At 50.4% G+C, this 18,235-nt stretch overlaps 1 long non-coding RNA gene across 3 annotated transcripts in view; it reads left to right on the forward strand.

Annotated features, from left to right (window-relative positions):
* The first annotated feature begins 9 nt into the window (after positions 1-9).
* LOC125162679 (uncharacterized) overlaps positions 10-18,235 on the forward strand; it is a 40,433-nt gene continuing 22,207 nt past the window's right edge. Inside the window, exons 1-5 of one of the 3 annotated variants that reach the window (XR_007151130.1) lie at positions 10-119; positions 4,368-4,531; positions 5,235-5,274; positions 7,144-7,201; positions 9,070-9,661. This is a non-coding gene — a long non-coding RNA (uncharacterized LOC125162679). Of the gene's footprint in view, positions 120-4,367; positions 4,532-5,234; positions 5,275-7,143; positions 7,202-9,069; positions 9,662-18,235 lie in introns of those variants that run through there. The other 2 variants (XR_007151128.1, XR_007151129.1) reach the window with 2 other exon arrangements.

The following is an 18,235-nucleotide window of genomic DNA, read 5'->3' on the forward strand; positions in this document are numbered from 1 at the left end:
CCTCCAAGGAGGGCGCCGAGCAGCCGTGCGGAGGCGGTGCGGAGCCGCCCGGGGCGCGCCGGTCCCCACAGCGTGACGGTGGCAAGTTACGGACCCAGGTCTCCCCATTTGTAAAAGCGGTGAGAATGCATTGTTGATGTCGGAGCGTTTTGTAAACCGTTTAAAGAGTTTGAGCTGAGCGCTGTCAGAGACGAACCACAAAGTGGAAACGGCCTCTTGGGAGTCTCGTCTGAACAGGGAAGCGCCCGGGAGGCCTGGAACGTGTCCCTAAAGATGTGTTGTTCACATCTTCCAGAAAAGTGGCGTAGTCCACTTTTGGTCCCCGGGAGACCATGTTATAGCTGAGGAAACCAAATCAAAGCAAGTCAAGTGATTTGCGTCATTACGATCATGCTAGTGAGTGATGGAGTGGGGGGTTTGCACGGGGGTTCTTCAGTCTCCTTCAGATCCCTACCTCTGACACAGCCCCTCCACCAGGGCTCCCAACGTGCATTCCCAGGATGCTGCTCTGAGGCATCCGCGGCAGAAAGACCTAGGTTTGGTTGCTGAGGATTTCCGGCTTTTAAGATCCTAGTCCTAGTTCCCAGCGCCCCCCACCCCCCATGTCCTCTGTTCTCTTCTCCAGGCCTCTAGTCTGCACCTCATGCCTGTCACATCACATGCTGGAGTGCAAAGCCTTGGGGAAACTGCTTAAGACCCAGGGGACACATTTTCCCCATTACTGCAGATCTTGTTACTTGAGGTGCGGACACCGGACCTGTCTGCCAGCTCCTCCTTCTTGCCCTAACACTGCATTGAACTTGTGAAAATGGCCAGGGTTGAATCAGAAAAACTCTGAAGGGACTGCACCAGACCTCTTTATTGCAGGAAGACCTGAAAGAGGAGGTGCACGAGTGGGGTCCTGGACAAAATGTAGGAGGTTACTAGGGGAAGGGCTTTCCTGGAGGAGGGAATGCCAGTGTGATGGCACGGAGGCTCGAGTGGGCGTGGAGTGTGTCTGGGTCCCACAGACCTGCCAGGAACTTTTCTGCTTCCTTCACTGGAGCCTGCTCTCTTCTGTCAGCGGGAGACGTGCAGATACAGAGGAGGGTTCTTCCCAGCTTCTTGTCCTCAGTAATGCAACTAGTTTCACGTGACTTATATATTTTATTTATTTATTTGTTTGCATGATTATTTTTGTTTTTTAAAAATATTTATTAATTTTTGAGTGAGAGAGCACGAGCAGGGGAGGGACAGAGAGAGAGGCGGGGACAGAAGATCCAAAGCGAGCTCTGGGCTAACAGTCGTGAGCCCGATGTGGGGCTTGAACTCACGAACCGTGAGTTCATGGAGATGATGACCTGAGCCGGAGTCAGGCGCTCAACTGACTGAGCCACCCAGGCACCCCCACTTTACTTTATTTTGCAAGTTTGTTTATGTAAGTAATCTCTACACCCAACGTGGGTTTTGAACTCACGACCCCAAGTCAAGAGTCGCATGTTCTTCTGACTGAGCCAGCCAGGTGCCGCATCATGTGATATTAAAAGGAATCCATGCAGTTAGCAAAATATATTCACCGAGACGCTGAGGCCTGTAGAGGTGCATGAAGGCAGACAGACAGACCACACCAGCTGGATCGCCCCATCCTTATTGGAGACAGTTCCTACAGGCTATAGTGACACACTGGATGGGACTCTGGACCATTTTCCCGACAAGCCAAGGGCTGTGTCCTGACGTAAACATTCCTAATGACCAGTGGTGTCACCAGCCCGACATGATGTCACTAACAGCACAGTCTTTGTCTGGGTCCACAGCCACATCATACAATGAATTTTAACTTATCACAGTGTTCTGACCATTCACCAAGCTGCTGTCCCTGGAGCCCAGGAGACAGGAGGATTTTCGGGGCAAATATACATGGAACCCCCTAAGTGTCAGGCCCTGAGTCAGGTGTGCGGCCCCAAAGACAAGCAAGACAAGACCCCTGCCCTCCAGGAGTTCAGGACTTTATGGAGGATAGGGGTGAGCACGCGAGTAACGACATAGTAGTGTGAGGAAGAGGCAGAGGAAGTTGGGAAGGGGATGGTTTCCCTAAGAGGGGCAGGAGCGAGGGCATGACAGTGACAGTCAGTGCTGTCCTGGACCAGGTGCCCCTGCCTGTGCCCACCTGTGCTTGACCTTAGTCCTCACAGCAGCCCCATGAAGCTGGAATTCTAGGGATATTTGAGCAGGGACTTGAAGGAGAAGCAAGATTGTTCCAGGTGGAGACGGGGGCATTCCAGGCAGAGGCCACCATGTGGACACAGTGGAGGTGGCCAGCCAGCCTTCACACTGACAGCCTAGCCTGGCTAGGCTGTTTACAGGTGAAAACTAGGGTTGACATTAGTGACCATAGGTGGCAGTGAGCCCAGGACAAAGGCATTGGAGTCACAGGAGATAGAGATTCCGAGAAAAGTAGAGAGGAATCTGGGCGGGTATGTTTGCAAAATCCTCTGGATTCTTATTTGATGAAATTCAGGGATAGAGCTTAATCCGTATGTTGGGTACAAATTTGCCTCGTAATTTTGGAAGCCCTGGTTTCCTGGGTTAAGCAACGTGTCCACAAAGCAAACCTTAAAACTTTCTGAGCCTGCAGAAAGTCAAAGGTGGGTCAGTCTTCTCTGTCTGGTGATCTTGGCCATCAGAGGAACGGCTGTCTTATAATTGCTCAGATTTGATTGTCTTGATTAAAGGCAGCAGCTTCTGTGAAGATTGGAGTTACATGAAAGGGAAGAAATTTAGCAAATTTTTAGCAAAGGGAGGAAATTTACTAAGCGTTAGGAGTGCTCCTTCCACAGAATCCTGTGTGTGGATAGGCTGGTAGACGGACAGACATACGACGCTCTTCATGATCCTCTAAAGGTTGCAGAACCTAGAGGAATGGAGTAACATCTGTGCAAGCTGTCCTAGACTAGGGAAGAGAGAGAGGGTGGCCTCCAGCGGGCTCTGTCCCTTAGAGTAAGTTGACCATGGGTTAGTCGCTTAATCACTCAGCGCCCTAGTTACCTGTCTGTAAAGGGGAAACAATAGCCTTCAGAGCTTGTGTGCAAAGGGAAGGAGGACAGACACAGAAGTGCAGTTGGAGGCCCCATGGGGAGGATCAGTGTAGCTGCTGTGAGGTCAGGGCTGGTCCAGCAGAGGGGTACACAGAAGGATCTGAGGCAGTGCATTAAAAAGCACTTCGCATGATTTGCCTAAGTGCATGATCCAGGCTTCTGGCCGGGGACGTTTTGAATCAATTTGCATTACCTCCAAAGCACCTCTAATTTCCGGAGTCAAATACAAAATGTGTCACTGCAGACTCCTGCATTTGTATGCAGAGCTTACTGCCTGCCCATGTCTTGTCTGAAAGATTGAACATTGTCCTGATCAATTTAATCACATTTTGGATGAGGAGAGTTACTTTACCCAGGAAGGGACAGAGGGATATGTGGACAGGGAGTCCAGGACGGGCCTGTTTTGTTCTGAACAGGCTTTTGCTGTATGTCCTTGGGCCATTTCCCTCCTGGGTACTGTTCCCCTGCTAGAATGTGACCTCCCTGTGGGCAGGTGACAAAGACTTCTTTTGCTCAACCAGACTTTAGTCCTGAATCTTCTCCTAGGCTGGTATGGGCACTTCCATATAAAATCCAGTTTTGGTAAGAGCCCTGCTAAGTTAGTGTAACCAGAACCCTGTATTCTCCATATCTCTGATTGACTTCCATATCTTACCGGATTCTTCATCCCCCACCATCTCCCAGGTGTCTGATCACCTGGGCCTGTCTTCAGCACGAATCCGGTTAGGTTGGTTTAGCCAGAATCCCCGTTTATCGCTGAGGTTTCTTCTTAGTCGTTTTCCATCCGCCGACCCCCTGCCCCCACTCCTTGGTTATAAATTCCCACTTGCCCCTGCTGTATTTGGAATGGAGCCCAATTCTACACCAAGGTCTCTTGTCCTCTAGCGCAATAGTCCTGAATAAAATCTGTTTTTATTGCTTTAACTACTCTCTGGCCCTGGTTTTTCTCTGACACAGGGTTAGGTGTTCAGGTGCCATCACTCACAACAGGGTGGGTGCTTTGGGGCAGCCATCTGAGGCTGGGAGGAAGAGGGCAGGGTCAGGTCCCAGCTGTTTCCTGGGAGAGCAACTGAGACCGTAGATCCCGTCCGACCAGACCTCACCTAGGAAGGGAATGTGAACGATCTATACTGGTGGAGAGGAGGTGGGTGTTGGGGTTCACCAGCTCTTTCCAGCTGACTTTAGTGGTTTCTATGGTGACTGGAGATGATTAGATTAGGAGTCACCTGCTCCTTCCAGCTTCAGACTCTCATGAGGTCATTCTCAAACCTTCTCTCTGCCTTTCTTCCTTAGCGTCTTTTTTTGGAGCCCCTTCCATCGGTCCTTTAGAGCCGGTCACTAGATCCTGGAAGCTGGTGTTTGCCTTGGTCCTCTGGGAGCATGATCAAGTTGGATCCCGATAAAGCACAGACTTCCAGTTAAATTTGATTCAGATCAGCAATGAATCATTTTTCAGTGTAAGCATATCTCCAAGGTTGTGTGGGAGGGTACATTTATACTAAAAGTGATTCATTATTTATTTGAAATTCAAATTTAACTGGGCATCCCGAATTTCATCTGCTCACACTGGCACCCAGCTCAGTCCCCTCACTCACAGAGAATGAGCCATGATGGTGGCTGCACTGAATTGGTGTGTCTTAGGTAAACATCGTCCTTTGAATATGCTGCTGAGTAAGCCCATGATGTTTTCTTTTTCTGACTCTGTTAAGTCTCTAAATTTACATCAACCTCTAGGAAATGAGCCTCGCACAGGGAACCCCCCAGGCTCCTGTGTTTAACACCCTTCTGGCTAGGGGTGAGGGCATCTGTAGGGGATTTTTTTTTTTTTAACGTTTATTTATTTTTGAGACAGAGGGAGACAGAGCATGAGCGGGGGAGGGGCAGAGAGAGAGGGAGACACAGAATCCGAAACAGGCTCCAGGCTCTGAGCCGGCAGCACAGAGCCTGACTCGGGGCTCGAACTCACGGACCACGAGATCGTGATCTGAGCTGAAGTCTTGACCGACTGAGCCACCCAGGCGCCCCTGTAGGGGATTTTTAAGACACAGACAGGGTTGAGCACTCTCCCGCTTTTGCATACGGTTTCCCAGGTCCCATGCAGCCCAGACCCGGAGCCCACATAGGGAACACCTCATCTAGCCTAATGTTCTTGCTTTTCAGGTTAGGAAGCCCAGGCCCAGAATGCAGGCGACTTGCCCAGGTCAGTAGTGACTTTGTGAGCTATGTTTATTTATTATGTATTTATTTATTTGGATTCAGTTTTTATTAATTTAGTTTAAACCAGATCGTAATAAAACAACTCACCGGCCCTGTATATGCTTAATTTACATTTAAAACAATACAACCTGTGGGGGCACCTGGGTGGCTCAGTCGGTTGAGCATCTGAATCTTGATTTCAGCTCAGGTCATGATCCCAGGATCGTGGGACCAAGCCCTGTGTCGGGCTCCTGGCTGAGTGTGGAGCTGGCTTGGGGTTCTCTCTCTCTCTCTCTCTCTGCCCCTCCTCCCCCTCAAGTTCTCCCTCTCTGTCTCTCAAATATATATTTATTATATTTAATATATTTATATATAAATATATTTATTTTATCAAAATTTATTTTTATATATTTATATATTTTTAAATATAAATAAATATATATATATATACACACTATATATATATATATATATATATATATATATATATATATACACACACAACCTGTGAACAGACTAACTGAAAAAAGATTTGAAACATTTGGGAAAAATTGAACGTGGGCTGGACAATGAGTTATTTCTAATTTTATTGGTTATATTCGTTTCTAATTGCTGCTGTGACCAATGGCCGTAATCATAGTGGTTTAAAACAATACAAATTTATCGTCTTACTGTTCTGGAAGTCAGAAGTCTGAAATTTAGTCACTGGACCAAAATCAAGAACTGTGTTCCTTCTGGAGGCTCTAAGGGAGAATCTGTTTCCTTGTCTTTTCTAGCTCCTAGAGCCTGCCTGCTTTCCTTAGATCCTGGCCCCACCTCACTCTGACTTGTTTCTGTAATCACATCTCCTTCTCTGACCCTGACCCTCTTGCCTGAATGATCTAGGACACCCTCCCCACCACCATCTCAAAAGCCTTAATTTATTTTTTAAAATTTTTACTTATTTATTTTTTAAAGTAAGTTCTAGGCCCAACGCAGGGCTTGAACTCATGACCCCAAGATCGAGAATCACATGCTCCACCAACTGAGCCAGCCAGGTGCCCCTCAAAAGCCTTAATTCAATCACATCTGCAAAGTCCCTTTTGTCACATGAGAGAACATATTCACAGGTTTGGGCAGTTACGACATGAATATCTTTAGGGGTCCGTTTTTCTTCCTACCACATTTATGATAGAGGTGTCTGAATTACATTTCTGAAAAAAGTTCTTAGCAATTAGAGACGGGGTAGTCCCAGGTGAAATGATTTGCTTTAAAATGCTCTTGTTAGGGACTATTTATTCCTGCACCCCCAACCTTTCCATTCATTTGCTGAAGCCTTAATCCCCAATGTGATGGTATTTGGAGATGGGGCCTTTGGGAGATAATTAGGGTGATATTAGGTTAGAGGGTAGAGGCCTCATGATGGGTTAGTGGCCTCATAAGAAGACATTTCTCCTCATGCACACACCAAGGAGAGGCTATGTGAGGACACAGGGAGAGGGTGGCCATCTGCAAGCCAGAAAGAAAGTTCTTACGACGAAACAAACTGGCCAGCTCCTTGACTTTGGACTTCCCAGCCTCCAGAACTGTGTGAAATCGATTTCTGTTGTTTAAACTCCCCAGTCTACGGTATTTTGTTATGGCAGCCGGAGAAGACTGAGACAACTCTAGAACAAGGAGAAAAGAAAAAAAAAATCCCCCAAACCAAACAGGAAACAAGAATGGCAGAAATTGCTGGTTGTTGAAGCTAAGTTTTGGAGACGTGGGGCTCTTGTACTATTTGAAAGATTTTCTGCGCGTTTGAAATTTTCCACAGTAAAAACAAATATGCAAGTTTTAAAAGAAATTTTAGAAGTTTTAATTGAAGTAGAGCTGACATATACTATTGTGTTAGTTTCAGGTGTACAACATAATCATTCAGTGATTACATACGTCACAAAATGTTCACCTCGGTAAGTATAGTTACCACCTGTCACCATACCAAGTTATTACAGTATTATTGACTGTATTCTTTGCGCTGTACTTTTTATCTCTGTGACTTCATTACAACTGGAAGTTCATACCTCTGAATCTTCTTCACCTATGTTTTTTTAAAACTTTAAAACATTTTCTTTATTTTGAGAGAGAGAGAGTGCTAGTGGGGAAGGGGCAGAGAGAGGGGGAGAGAGAATCCCAAGCAGGCTCCATGCTCAGTGCAGAGGCTGATCTGGGGCTTGATCCCATGACTGTGAGATCACAACCTGAGCTGATATCAAGAGTTGGACACTTGGGGCATCTGGGTGGCTCAGTTGGCTAAGCGGCCGACTTCGGCTCAGGTCACGATCTCACAATTCGTGGGTTCAAGCCCCACGTTGGGCTCTGTGCTGACAGCTCAGAGCCTGGAGCCTGCTTTGGATTCTGTTTCTCCCTCTCTCTTCCCCACCCCTGCTCTTGCTCTGTCTCTCTCTCCTTCAAAAATAAATAAACATTAAAAAAAGAAAAAAGAGACACTTAACCAATTGAGCCACCCAGGGGGTCCTTAATCCTCTCCCCTTTGGCAATCACCAGTTTGTTCTCTGTATTTATGAGTCTTAAACATGTAATCTTTATGAAACTAAAACACAAATAGATACGTAAGTCAATGGAAAAGAATAGAATGTCCAGAAATACACCCAAATATTTGTAGGAATCTAGTAAATAAAAGTGTGGCATTTCAAATCAGTAGGGATATCTAAAAAGTATTGGGACAGTTGGTTAGATATGTGGGAAAAAATCTGGGTTCTTAACTCTTGCCTTATACCAAAATTAATTCTAATTTGATAGAAGATTTGATTAGAAAAAAATTAAACCATAAGTTTGCTAGAAGTAAACATGTGAAGCCATTTAAAAAATTGTAACGGTGTTGGCGGGGGGAAGGGCCTTTCTAAGTATGATACAAAACCTTGCCTGGACGTAAAAAAAGCATAAATAAAATGAAAGATCGATGCCTCTGAAAAATATTTGCAACTCATGTCACAAAGGGCTAATTTCCTCGGCATGTAAAGAGGTCTCAGCAATCAGTGTGATAGGCATTTCTCCAAAGACAGTATATAGATGGCTAATAAGAACAGGAAAAGGTGCTCAGCCATGCTTAGCCATTAAGGAAATGCAAATCAAAACCACAGTGAGGGGGCCTGGGTGGCTCAGTCTGTTAAGCGGTTAAGCGGCTGACTCTTGGTTTTGGCTCAGGTCGTGACCTCACGGTCGAGGGATTGAGCCCCGAGGCAGCCTGTGTGCTGGGCTTCCTGCTGGGTATGGAACCTGCTGAAGATTCTGTCTCTCCCTCTCCATCTGCCCCTCCCCCCCACTCTAAAAAAAAAAAAAAGAGTGGAGCAGGGAGGGGAGATAACAAGTCCTAGAGAGGACTTGAGAAACTGGGACCCTCATACATTGCTGGTGGGAATGTAAAATGGTACATCTGTTTTGGAAAACAGTTTGTTCCTCAAAATGGTGAACATAAACAGAGTTACGTAAGACTAAGCAATCCACTCTGAGGTATTTTTCAAAGAGAAATTAAAAGATACATCCACCTAGGGTGCCTGGGTGACTCAGTTAGTCGGGCAATCGACTGTTGATTTCAGCTCAGGTCATGATCCCAGGGTCGGGGGATCGAACCCCATATCGGGTTTGCACGGAGCATGGAGCCTCCTTGGGATTTTCTCTCTCTCTCTCTCTCTTTCTCCCTCCCTCTGCCCCTCTCCCATGCTTGCTCGATCTCTCTCTCTCCATTACCTCTTTCTCTCCCTAAGCAAACATATGTCCACTCCAAAACTGTTACAATAATGTTCATTATTTATAATAGTCACAAAGTGGAAACAACCCAAATGTTCATCAACCGAAGAAAGAGGAATACCAACTGAGGTGTATCCCTGCAATGGAATATCATTCAACAATAAAAGGGAATGAATTTCTGACATCTGCTGCAACATGGGTGAACTTTGAAAACAATATGCTAAATGAAAGAAGTCAGCCATATGATTCTATACGTGTGAACTAAACATCCAGCATAGGCAAAACTATGTCGAGAAGAGATTAGTGGTTGCTTCAGTCCGGCAGGGGTGGTGAGGACTGGAGTTGGGGGGCAGGGACTAATAATGGGTACCCTGGGTTTCTTACTGTGAGGGAGACGAAATGTTCTAAAATCCAACGGTGGTGATGATTGCACAGCCTGCGAAGAGACTAAAACCCCTGAACTGTACAACTTTATGTAGGTGAGCTTTGTGGGATGTGAATTGTTTCTTAATTAAGATGTCAACCAAAATTTAATACAAACAAGACCAGAAACAAAAAGGAAAATGGACGTGAACATAAGCAGACAATCCAGGGAAAGGGAAGTGCCTCTTAGACCCATGAAAAGAGGTTCAACTTCACTCATAAGAAGAGAAATATAAATTAAAATGATAATGAGTACCATTTTCACCTATTTGGGAGATTTTTTTAAAATATTTTTTTAAGTTTATTTTTAATTATTTTGAGAAAGATATGGAGAGTGTGTTGGGGAGGGGCAGAGAGAGGGGGAGACAGAGAATCCCAAACAGGCTCCATGCTGTAAGGGCAGAGACAGATGCGGGGCTCGAACTCATGAATTGTGAGATCATGACCTGAGCTGAAACCAAGAGCTGGATGCTTAACCGACTGAGCCACCTAAGCACACCTGGGAGAGTTTAAAAAAAAAAAAATGTTTATTTTTGAGAAAGGGTGCACATGCAGGGGTGGGGCAGAGAGAGAGGGGGACAGAGGATCCGAAGCAGGCTCCTTGCTGACAACAGAGAGCCCGATGTGGGGCTCAAACTCATGAACTGTGAGATCATGACCTGGCTGAAGTCGGACACTTAACTGACTGAGCTACCCAGCCACCCCACGGTTGGGAGATTTTAAGCAAAGTGTGACAATGTGAAATTTATTGGCCAGACTGTAGGGAAACACTTTCACGCCAATGATGGAAAGAAAGACACACAACCTCTGAGGAAGGCTATTTGGTGACATCTATTACATTTATATAGGCACACCTGTGCCTGCACGGGACTGCCACGCACCTCTGAAGCCATCTGCCTCTAGGCTTGTCTTACATGAGAGGCCTTCGGTATTAAGGTCCTGTTATGCTGGGTTTTCTGGTGTATGAGACCAAAATGAGTCCTAACTGATAATCCCAGCAATGCTACTTCAAGGAACTTATAGAAGTTGTCCGATATGTGTGTTATAGGAGCGGAGTGGAACCACCCCAATGTCCATCAAAAGGAAAGTAGTGGGACGCCTGGGTGGCTCATTCGGTTAAGCGTCCGACTTCGGCTCAGGTCATGATCTCGCAGTTCGTGAGTTCGAGCCCCGCATCGGGCTCTGTGCTGACAGCTGGGAGCCTGGAGCCTGCTTCCGATTCTGTGTCTCGTTTCCTCTCTGCCCCTCCCCCGCCCACCCTCTGTCTCTGTCTCTGTCTCTCTCAAAAATAAATACACATGAAAACATTTAAAAAGTTAATTAAGAAAGTAGTTAAATGAGTGGTGGCACCTTCGTACACGCTCCCCCAGAATGCAGCGTGGCTTTACGCGGGAACGAGGATGCTCTCTATGTGCCAGTGTTCGATGACCTCCAGGATGCCTTGTTGAGTGCTCTGTGTCGGAAGTGCGACCGTTTGTGTAAAGAGTGTTAAGAAATGCAACCCTGTAAAAGATACAGGACAATTTGTGGACTGATGTGTAGAAACTGATAACACGGGATGCCCCTGTGGCTGGGGGGCTGGGGTAAAAGACTCGTCACGACACACCCTTTTGGTACCTTTTGGATTTTATACCATGTACCTTTACCTATTCAAAAGTGGTAAGCAGAACAAAGGACGTAGCACCAGGAGGATGGTACACCCCGGGGATGGGACCGTTCCTTCACACTCGAAACTTCCAGGGGTGTCGGCTGCTTCCACGCCCACGGCTTCCCCAGAATACCAGGGGAGTTGGGAAGCACAGTCTTGCTGCCCGAGAGACTGGCTTCTAACTTGCTGTGTGCCTTTAGGCCGGTCACTTCCCCTCTCTGAACTTCAGCCGGACTACCTGACAGCTTAGGGACCTCCCAGATCCCGGGCTCCACACTTGCCGGAGGGCCAATGTGAGGGTCACTGCACTGCCGCTAGATGGCGCGCTGCCCCTGCCGCTGAAAGAGACGCTGTGGCTGAGGCCCACCCAGCTTTTAAAACCAGTTGAGTCACCTGAGGGACTTTTTACGTCAAAAAGCAACCTCCCCGTCTTGAGCATCGTAGGGTGAGTGATTCAGAGGGGTGCCGAATGACAAAACAGAGCGGCTGAAGGCTGAGGTGGAGGATACAGTCAAGTGGCCTCAACGTGACTGTATCCTCAGTCAAGGGGGGCAGGGGGGCCTGGCTTGAGAAGGTGGCGGGACCCCAGGCCTGGCTCAAGGTTTCAGGCTCCCTGTCAGTTCAGGGATGCCTTGGCCGGGGGGCAGGGAGCCTTGAAGGGCATGCGCTGTGGAATCAGGGGTGGGCGGTCTGCTGACCTTTACGAGCCTGTGTTTCTCATCTGTAAAATGAGTTTAATAATCACAGCTACCCTACAGGGTTGATCTGACAAATAAAGTGCTGCGTGTGGTTCTCTTTCGTAGTCTCTACCCTTGACACATCAGAAGGGTCAGTAGGTATAGCTGTCATGTGGATAAAGAGTGGAGAGGCCGCCTTTACAGAGGACACCTTCTCCTGGGGATTGACATCCCCAGCCCCGAGCCCAGATGGGGCTCCTCAGAGAAAGGAGCTTCCCGGGTTTGAGGCAGCAGTCTTTCCGCACTATTTTGCAGAAGTTGCGAATCGTTGCTGGGCTCGGAAGGCATTCCCTAGCCATCTGATGTCGATGTTTCCCAGATTTTACTTTTTATGGGGACAGGAGAGGAAAGTACTGCATATCTTCGCTTAAAAGCAGTTCTGTTTAAATGTTACAAAATGTAAACGCTATGGAATAAGAAGGGAGGATGGCCTTTTTAAGAAGTTTTTGGCCAAAGCCAGCATTTGAAACTGCTGGAAATCAGTAGGGCCGTTAATGTGTACTTTTTAGCGGCTCCGGGGGAAAAATGACCTTTTCTTTGCAGCAGAGATAGGCTTTAGCAGGGAGGGGGCAGGCAGAAAACGTGTCAGGGGATGACAGTCTTCTCCTGGCTGAAAAAGTGACCGTGTGGGAGGGGCGTTGGCAGTGCTGGCTCCCTGGCCCAGCGGAGCATCCCCCTGTGCGATGTGCCTGGAGGAAGGGACATCCTTTTTGCCGCACAAAGGGGCTCTTTGCTCAGCCCATGAGGTTGTCCCTCCCAGGAGGGGCTCCTTTTCAGTTCTACCAAAGGCGCATCCCTGCTTGCTTTAGCCTTCAGAGGGTAGAGTGGAAACTGGTTTTCCTTTCCCCGATGGAGAGAGGCCCAAAGAGCAGCAGATCTCAGACTTTTTTTCACTTTCTTTCTTCAAAACAGTGCTTCCAGAATGTTCCTGTTAGAGTGTGGATACCCAGGTCGACTACCTGGAGAGTCTCAAGGGGGTGGGTCTGGTGAGTTGGTCCTGGCAGGCCTTGGGCTGCCTTAGCCCTGCGTGATGATGGGAATCTTGCGCGAGGGGCCCTGGGGCAGGGGCCAGGGGCCAGGGGACGGCACGGAATGATCCCAGAAGCAGGGGCTGGGGAGAGCCAGCTGAGGGGCCACAGAGGCCCAATCTCAGGGATGCTGGCTGAGCAGATGAAGTGGACCATTCCATCCCAAAGCAAAGAGCCACCCAGGAGCCCAGGCTGGGGGGAATGAGGGGCAGGGGAACACTGTATTTTCAGTCTGCGCTCTGTTCCTTCCCACCCTGTGACCGCGGGCAAGTTAGTCAACCTCCCTGAGCCTCGGCGTCATCTGTAAAAGGGGGAGAGTGATTGCTGGCATCTGGTAGGTATTCAACAGTGACAGCTGTTCTCTTCCCTGTAATAGGTCCTTTTAACTTGGCCCATGGGTCCCTGGGGGCAGGCTCGTGTCTGCCTGTGCTATGGGCACAGGGGATGGGGGGGGGGGCAAGCCTGTGTGCCTCATAACTCTGCCCATACCCACCCTTCCCCTTGCCAAGGCCCCCCTGGGCCAGCATGGCTGGCCTTCTCTGACTCTTAGTCTCTCAGTTCAGAGCAGCTGAAGGTGCAGACTCCCACGACCACCTCCTTGGTTAGTGCCTCAGTTTCCTGATGAGTGAAATGAGACAGGTTGAGATGCCTTTGGGGTTCCTTCCAACTCTGGCCAAATTTGTACAATGATTAGTTCTGTGCTATGCTGAGGCAGGGAAAGGGGAGATCCACGCGGATACTTGACGACCCTGCTGTAGATGTGACCTGGGGCCCTCACTGACTCCTGACAGCCCTTAGTGCATCCTTGGTACGACGGGGCATTGTCTGGACACAGGGGTTAGATTTTTGGCCCTGGACTGACAGGAAGGAAGGGGACAAGGACTCTCCACGATTGTGAAAGCCAGAGAGGTCTTTCGGCTCGAGCCTGGCTCTGCCTCTTCCGTTGTATGACTTTGGACATGTTATTTCGGCTTACTACATTGAGTCTCCCGATTCGCAAATGGAGGGGCAGAGTCAGGTGCTCCCTTGTCTGGCCTTTCCGTAATGGCAGACCCGCAAGGTTGGGACGGGTTGGTCCTAACCTGAATTGTCTGTAAGTTTCCCCATGAAGGTCCATCCAGCCCTCATTGTTTCCGGGCTTGGATGCGAAAGCTTCCTCTTCCTAGGTGTTTTAGCTGTGGGATTTGGGGCAAGTCCCCCGGACTAGCTGAAGTGTGGAGACTTCATCTGCAAGGTGGGCATGACTTCAGCCGCTTCATAGGTTCAGGGGGGGCAGATGAGGGGCTAAGTGTAAAGTGGGGGGCCGGGGATAATGGATTACAAGGCCCATCTGAACACCTCAGAGCAGGATGGAGTGAAAGCGGCTGCTGGTCACTTGTCGATGCTGGAAGTGGGAATAGTAGGACAGCAGTGTGGTCCAGGCACACAGCTGGCCCCGGCCTCTTGGGAACCCATTTAATTGCCCACCCCGACCCCTCGCCCGAAGCTGGCCCCGAGGGAGGTGTGTTCAGGGGAACTTGCCTTTCCTGAGTGTCTTCAGCTGTTGGGGGGTGGAGGAGCCAGGTGACTTCGGGCACCTGCTCCTCGGGTCCTCAGCTCACTCCTGCAGGCCTCTGCCCCTCCTCCCTGCCCTGGAGGCAATGGCTGCCTCTGCCGCTGCCAGGGGTCTGATTTGTGGGCTGGAAGCTCCTGTGAAACGTGAGGCCAGGGAGAGCCAGCGAGGTTCCATCACAGGGTTTTAAAAAATCTTCTCCCTTCCGGACTCTGCTGCGGGCCCTCCTTGGCCTCCCTGGCAGGGGGAGTAGCTCGTTCTTGGCTCTAGAAGCAGCAGCTGGGCATCCCGGGCCCTGCCAGCTCTTGGATCGCTGCGTGCTCCCCGCCACTCCTCTGTCTAGGCTGTGTGGAGTGGGAGCCCCCCTCCTGGGGAGCTGGTGTTTCCATCAGCCTGCACTTTGCTGCCGGGCTCGTTTTCTGGAAACTCTAAATCATACGCATTGTTGCCCTGTTCTGAAGCTTCCCCTGGCTCCCCGTTGCCTGTGGGCTAAGATACCCACTCCCGGCTGGGTGGAGGCCTCCAAGATCTTTCTTCCATTCTCCTCCCCCTCCTGTCCTTCTTCCTTCCCTCCCTCTCACACTTGCACACCATCGTTTGATGCCTGTGAGGCCCCAGCGACATAGCCACGGAGGCGACGGATACAGAGCTGGTCTTCTCAGCTCCACTCCCTTCCCTTCCCAAGGCAGCCTTCCCATTGTTCCAGATCCTCCTGAGAACATTCCTTTGCCTGAGCCCAGCTCAAGTTCCTGTCGCTGAAACCACAGCAGAGTGAAGACAGCAAATGTACCCATCACCCCAAGCCTTCCCTGGGCTCCCTTTTTAATGCCCCTCCTGATGCTACCCTCTCTCATAACCATTGATCTGCTCTCTGTCCCTCTGGATTAGTTTGCACTTTCCAGACCTTTATATGAATGCAGTCGTACGACGTGGGCTCTTTCTGTCTGGTGATTTGTGACCCGTCCGTGCTGCACGTAGTGCTGGCCATCGCTCTGCGTTTCTGAGTAACGAGTTGTGGTCGGCATGGGTATATCGCGGTTGGTTTATCCAGTTACCTGCTGGTGGATGTTGGGGTTGTTTCCGGTATTTGGCTATTACAAATGCAGCCCTGAGGGGTGTGTTGATGTGGACGGAGCACTAATCAGGGAGGCTGCAGGCCCCAGCTCTATCCCCCCACTCGCTCCCTGCACATCCCCTCTCCTGTCTGAGTTTCAGTAATGGCTTCTGCCACATAAAGAGGACGCGTGGTTCCTGAGGTCCCACCAACGCTGATAGTTGGCTGTCTTTACGTTTCTGCATTGTTGGAGCACTCCGTGGCCCCCCGCACACTGCTGGGCTCACGGCCAGTGAGGGCCTGGTCAGGACCTGGATGCTGCGGGCGCCTCGCCGCCTGAGCCTCACCTGGAGCCCCGAGGGGGGAACGTCCTGTTGCTCGGCAGTCCAGGGGCTTAGGCTAAGGACTTTGGAATTTGAGAGGACCCCTGACTCGTGCACAAGTCCCCTGCACTGCTGGCCCAGGCTCTGCTCGGGTACTCCCAGGGACAGGAGTGTCTGCCTCACGTGGCCGCCCCACCCACTGCCCCGGTGGAGCTGGGTCTGTCCCTGCTCTCTCTCCCCCTGGCTCGCTGGCCTCCCTCCCTGCTCCCAGCAGCCTCAGCAGCGCCCTACTTAGACCCCAGGGAGGGGTCTGCCCATCTGTTCACTGTGACGGGCTGGAGGGGGTGGGGTGGCAGCAGGCTTGTATCGCGTGTGTGGTGCCAAATCTGGAAGATTAATCCCAAATCGCTCAGGACTCGGGAACAATGCAATGGTTTCCCTGCAGCCTGATGTCCCCCAGCAACTTGCTGCTCCCCCCTCCCTCCAGTGGGTCGGGAAGCGCTGTGCTCGGGCTCACCCTGCCTTCCAGAGGCTGCCGAAGCAGCACCTGGGTCCCCAGTCACCTGGGAGGGGAACCTGGGAAGGTGAAAAGACAAAGTGGCACAACTAGCCACGGGCTGTGGCGGCTGGGCGTGGAAGGTGGAGCCACACAATCTTGGGCTCAGACCCTGGTTCTGCCACTTACTGGTTGGTCGGGTGACCTTAGGCAAGTGATGTGAGAGCCCTGGCCTCCTCTCCTCACCCAGGTGGTGGAGACAATTGTGCCTACTTCCCCTGGGTTGTGATGAGGCTCTGCTAACACCTAGCCCAGCTCCTGACACACGCTTAATAAATATTCTTGGTCCCACCCACCTCAGCCCCGACTGACCTAAGGGCCTTGGATATACGGCAGTTTCCCGTGGCAGATCTCAACTCTTGGGGCCACCTGATTGCTCTAGCGACTGCCCTCCCCTCAGGGACAGGCCAGGTGGCTGAGAGAGGGGCTGGGTCTGAGCTGGGAAGCGGGCAGGAAGGGCCGCGCTCCGCGGGAGCTGGGGCTCAGGTGTGGAGAAGGGGGTGAAAGCTGAGCCAGGCGAGGACGTGCTTGCTATTTTCAGCAAATTCAAATCCCCGGCCCAGGTCAATGACATCCGGGAACTCAGGAACGGAGCTGATGGGACTGGAGCCCAGCCACCTGTGAGCTTTGATTAAGCAGACAATTTTAGAGCATAGATAAAAGGAAGGGGGTAAGTAGATGGAGGCAATAACAGTTCACCGAGAACATGCGGGAATAAATGTCACCGTGAATTAAGGGCCCTCTGTTTTGTCTTGTCCTCGTTGATATTTTCATCAAAGGTTTGAATAATGGCACCGAAGGCTGGATTATCAAATCTGTGGGTGATATGGAGCTGGGAGAGAGTGGGTATAGATTTAATAGTGGAACCTGGCTTCAACACCTGGAACGCCATCAAAAGCCTGGAACAAACCAGATAAGATCTAGCAGTGCTAAGTGGGTGAGATTGTGCACTGACATTAAAAAGAGCAACCGCCGGGCTTCGCGCAGGAGAGGCCTGGCTCGCCACGTACCTAACGGGCACTGACTTTTTCTCTGATCTGCTACCAGAATGCCCAGTCAAGGACAGAGTGATGTCCTCGGTCCTCCCCGGCTTGGATCAATAAGCAGGAAAGCAGGGAGAGGAGGGAGGATCACTTCAGCTGTGAGTTGTCAGCTTGGGGGAAGAATGCTGTGGTCCCCCTCCCCCAACCTGGCCAAGTGCGGCAGTGGGCTCCAGGGAGTTACTTGTACAAATTACGCTACAGGGGGAGATGGCCTCTTCTTCCCAGGTTGGGCGTCTACGGCCGAAGTGAATTGCTGCTCTACCCTCTGCCTGTTTGAACAAGGGAGAGAATTCTGGGGAGTGGTGGCAAGGCTCACTGGGGGCCGTCTCACTATCTGGCATGGTTAGGATGTGTGACTATCCCTGTGGGTCACATAGACCCTGCGAGGTGGTGCGGTCACCTTGGGATTTTTACAGCGTTCCACAAGAGTGCTGGCTGTGGGGCCAGAGGTAGCTGGGAGGGGACCCTCCCCCCCCCCCCCCAGCAAGGGCTGGAGCTGTGGGGACATTGGGTTGCCCCTCTGAGGAACAGAACGGTGAAGGGGCTCGTCTATGCCTTCTGAAAATCCCACACAGGGCCCTGGAGGGCCAGCACTTAGAGCCGGGTCACAGGGCAGGCTTCCCTTGTCATTCAGCCCCCTTTGGCAGCCCGACTGTGGAACCGCCAGAAATAGAGGGTGGCAGTTGGGGGAGAAGAACGTGCCTCCTCCCCTTTCGAAGTCCTTCTGGAGCCGGGAGAATATTAGCATTAAAATGGATTTGAGATTAAGGTTGTTAACTGAGCTACACTGGACTGGACTTCCTTATACCCAAGAGTGACCACAAAGCTTTGGGATTGGCCCTGGCTGTTATTTAAGAGACAGGAACAGGGGA

This window comes from Prionailurus viverrinus, chromosome A3 (assembly GCF_022837055.1).
Source record: "Prionailurus viverrinus isolate Anna chromosome A3, UM_Priviv_1.0, whole genome shotgun sequence".
Taxonomy (NCBI): domain Eukaryota; kingdom Metazoa; phylum Chordata; class Mammalia; order Carnivora; family Felidae; genus Prionailurus; species Prionailurus viverrinus.